At 43.3% G+C, this 4,604-nt stretch overlaps 1 non-coding gene across 1 annotated transcript; it reads left to right on the top strand.

The window, feature by feature from the left end:
* Positions 1 to 3,457: 3,457 nt before the first annotated feature.
* LOC127490881 (small nucleolar RNA U13) lies at positions 3,458 to 3,561 on the top strand. The gene has a single exon (XR_007919270.1). It is a non-coding gene; the product is annotated as a small nucleolar RNA U13 (small nucleolar RNA).
* The last annotated feature ends 1,043 nt before the right edge of the window (positions 3,562 to 4,604 follow it).

The following is a 4,604-nucleotide window of genomic DNA, read 5'->3' as shown; positions in this document are numbered from 1 at the left end:
TTGTTTTCTGGGTATCACCCTCCGCGCTTTTCGTCCTCCTCCTGCTTTCTCTTTTCCATTTCTTTTCTAACAGATCCCTGGGACTAAATTTCCGCCACTGGAAACACTCAACTGAGTTCCTGTTGTTGCTTTTCCCGCACAGATCCGGATTGAACACTCCTTTCCTCTTCCCTGCTTGGTATCCTTGACCCACTTCATCATAGGAAGATGCTCTCTTTGCTAGTCCCAGACGCTGAGAAACAAGTCAGCCAGCGTTCTTGTAGCCGTATATAACAGAGACCCAAATGAAGAAGCTTAAGACAAATGGAGAATGTATAGTCACACTCTAGCATGGGTCCTGGAACCCCAGTGCTGACATGTACCAGGCCTCAGGACTGCGGGTAGAATGCTGTAGGTTACTGTACTAGTCAGCTAGCACTACCTAACTACACTGATAATAGCCACCATTGACTATTTTTCACAAGTCTACACATTGGCTGGGAAGTTGTGATTATCTGGCTTGGTCCTGGAAGATCTCACCTTGGCTTCTTGTTTGCATCAGCTGACGGGTCAGTTAGGGGCTGCCTTGTTAGGGTGGATTTGGCTGGGGCACCGTGGCTGTGTTTCTTCTCTGTTCAACAAGACCATACAACAAGTATGGTCTTAGGGAGCAGACGAGTCCAGGGGGAAAAGCATCAATGTACAGAGCTTTCTGTGGCACCCTGTCACTTCTGCCAGCCTGGATTTAGGTGAGGGAACACTAAGCTCTACTTCTTAATGGGAAGGGCTTCGAAGACTTAACATGAGTGAAGCCACAAACAGTAAGGGAGTGGCAAACCAGGGCCAGTTACAGCACCGGTCTGCTACACTAACCCAGGAAAATGTCTCTGCTTCTTTGTGAAGGTTTGCTTTGCTCCTCTTCTGCTTTCAGACCCACTTTTTCTCTTTCCTCACCCATGTGGGAGACAATGGCCACTACTACAAGTTTACATTTCATTGTTCAAGGACACAGCCAGGCAAAAACTGGAGCCTCCGACTCCTCTGTATATCCAGGGACTCTTCGTTGAGTCAAGTGCCCACTTAGAGATCAATAAACAGCGGTCTGGAAGATGGGGTCAGATTGCTGTTCCCACAACAGTCATGTGGCCAGAGCAGAGCAGAGAGCAGCCCCGAGGACAGGAGTATCAACACAACGCTACTCCAACAGAGCTTCGAAACTGACGAGTGCTTCAACATGTCTTCAATTTTTTAAGGAAAAGTTTTGGCAGCCATGGCTGAGCTCCTCAAGCAAGAGGCTATGATGGGTTAGTGAATGAGAAAGAGCAGGTTTCTAGAATAAAACTACCATCTTTCTATCTGCCACATCCTGGCTGTGTGGCCTGTTTTTTATTTTTATTTTTATTTTTTTACAGTTTTTAAAAATAGTTTTTTATTTACTTGAAGTGAGCAGGGGTAGAGAGAGAGAAAGAGAGCACTCCCATCCTGTAGTTCAATGCCCAAATGCCCACAATAGCTGGGACTGGGCCAGACAGAATCCAGGAACCAGGAATTCCACCCAGATATGCCACATGGGGACAGGGACCCAAGTACTTGGGCCGTCTCCCAATGCTCTCCCAGCTGCATTAGCAGGGACCCAAGTACTTGGGCCATCTCCCAGTGCTCTCCCAGCTGCATTAGCAGGGACCCAAGTACTTGGGCCATCTCCCAGTGCTCTCCCAGCTGCATTAGCAGGAAGTGGGATCCCAAGTACAGCAGCTGGGACTCGAACCAGCTTAACCTACAATGGTACAACCACCTCCCGCTGGCAAATTCTTGACCTCCTTGTGGTCCAGTTACTTAGTAGTAAAATTGGGAAGAAAATTATTCCTACTTTATTGAGAGACATGAAGACTGAAGTAACAGATACATAAGGTATATATGCATATAACAGGGTTCCTACATAGTAAATGCTCAAAAAAAAAAAAAAGTTACTGAAACGTTTCCCACCATTTAAAAAGAAGTGCTGAACACAGAGTATAAAACTGAGCAGTAGAGCGCTGTGGAGTATCTTGTTAACCATCCTCATCAGATTCACGCACAGGTGCTGTGAGGGACACGCTATGGCTGGAACATGGCTCGGTCCCTGTGAAACTCAAATTGGAAATTGATTGCCATGTGGCAGTGTTGAGAGCTGGGGCTTTGAGGTGGTTAGGTGGCTAAGCGGGTGCACTTAGAGCAGTGGGTTGGCTCCATGGGCATGGGTTGCTGTCCAGCAGGCCCAGCCCTCTTCCTCTCGCCTCTCCTATGTGAGACCCACTTGCCCCTCTGTTTTCCACCATCTTCTGATGGAGCACAAAAACTGTCACTGGAAGCTGCCACTAAGCTGTTGGACTTCCAAGCCTCCAGATCCATGAGCAAAATTAACTTCTTTCCCTCATAAAAGACCCGGTCTGCGCTATTTAGTTATAGTTTCAGAAGGATAGACCAGGACCAGACCACTAGGTTGCAATTAAATTAAATGAATCATGGGACATCCTCAGTGGAAGTCCCAGATGCGTGTTTATCCTTACGTAAGTCATCTTTTCAAGGAATCCCTTCAGGGTTTTGTGTTGACTCACAGCAGACAGACTTAAAGAACACACAGGCTAGAAGGCCAGGACATCCATGGTGGTAAAATGAAACTACCAACAGGAGGAGGATAGGGACTGGGGAGAGACTGCCTGAGGCTATTGTCAGAAGTCAGAGAAACAGGGTAATCTGAGGACAAAAAATTTAGGCTTATTTAATTCTTTCCCAACCCCTACATAAAGCCCAGAAACCTTGAAAGGTTAAGTCATTGCATGCCGACCAGCCCCAGCCAGAAAAGGAAAAGAAAATCATTTAGAACGGGCAATAGTGGGATACCAAATCAGGAACTTATTTCAGAAAATAGGAAGAACTGCCTTTTACAATTAATGCCATGTAATTTTTTTTTAAGATCAAGTTGTATGGAATAGACCTGGTTTAAAAGTACACGCAAGATGTTATGAAAAAGTATTAAAATAGCTTCTTCTGCTTTATTGACCACACCTACATTCTTTGTGCATAGTCACATAGGAAGTAGCCAGAATTGAAGGCAGACAATTCCCTTATAATCTTAACAAAAATAGAAGCCTATAGTTGTAGTGACTCACTTGTTTCCTTCTGTTTTCAATCCTTATCTCAGGACCACAGATTGTATTACAATTGATAAGCAACTGTACATCTTTTGTGAAGCACCTTGAAATGTTCTGGCCTGATCATGAGCTGGCCAAGTTTAGAATTCCTCAACAAAGCTAAGCACGTGACTGAAGCCTGTCTCTCTAACGGGACACTTCATAGTATTTTGAGAACCTGCAACGAGTCACTTCACAAAGATCAGAACCAAGCTTTTAATAAATAACATGATTGAAGGAAGACATTTTCTTAGAGTGAAATCTATTTATGTCACGCTTTCTTCACTTCTAAAACATACTATGAGATCCTTTCACGGTTCATAAAAGTGAGGATCGAGTTTTCATGCCATATGTGTGAAGTGTACCTTCCTCAACCTTACTGCAATGTTGGCACATTACCCAGCTGATGTGAAAGTAAGATAAAATACTATATTATGAACACATCTAGTTACAAACTCTAGGCAACATACTGTTCAGAGATTTCACTTTTTTCTTTTATACTGTCCTTGACTAATTTATTCTTTCTTAGCATGAAGTGCAATTCAGTGATTTGGAAACTATGAATTGTGCTAGTACATGTGCAGATACAAGCCCAAGTCACCCAATTACGGCTGATTTGATTCCGACTACAATATTAAAATGTGTGGAGTGCAGTGTGGCCAAAAGTGCTAGCCATTTCCCCAAATCTATTTTCCACCTAGTTTATGTTAATAAAATCCCTGGTGTTCATGTGGTTCAGGGCTACCCCTAATCAAGACTCGGTTTCTCAGCCTGCCTTGCAGCTGGGAGAGGCCCAGTGTTTCAGTTCTGCACAATGGGATGCTACAGATGATCACTTCTGGATGTTCATGGGAGAGAAATGAGTCACGGGTTCCCCGTCTATCTAACCACCCACCTGCATCTCACTCAGTAAAGCAGTAGGAGAAGCAGATATAAAGTGAATTCTTTGTCATTAGGTACAGTCAAAACAAAGGGTCTTGAGCAGGAAGAGCCTGTACCTGGGTCTATAATCAGTGACAGTCAGTGCTGGCCTTCTGTGCTACACTCCAGTGCAATTGAAACAAACTCATCCTTTAAAATATAAGATACTTGCTTGTTGTAAATTGATGGCTGGTTGTCTTTTGGAAGTCATCACATGTTATAGATGCCACCCAATGGTTGTGTCTTTGTTGCAGGTGAAAAGTGAGAATTGCAGCCAAATAATGCAAGAGAGATTTGGGCTATAAGGAAAAATGTAAATAAGAATTTAAAGATAATGAAGACAAGACGTGAAAAAAATTCAAGTAAAGATCTTAATTTGGGCTACATTTGCATATATAGCTGCATTTTTTATTCTGGTTTCTCCAATTCTCTTTCTGATATAGATTTCTATGAGTCCCTTAAATATTGTATCTATTTAAAAGTATAGAAGCACTTCTCTATGAAAGAGAATGTTTATGTTTCTCTAATGAG

This window comes from Oryctolagus cuniculus, chromosome 6, assembly GCF_051225735.1.
Source record: "Oryctolagus cuniculus isolate XC-2025 breed Fujian yellow rabbit chromosome 6, ASM5122573v1, whole genome shotgun sequence".
NCBI classification, from domain to species: domain Eukaryota; kingdom Metazoa; phylum Chordata; class Mammalia; order Lagomorpha; family Leporidae; genus Oryctolagus; species Oryctolagus cuniculus.
Note: the sequence above shows the minus strand (reverse complement) of the source record. Positions and strands in the feature narration are given on the sequence as shown.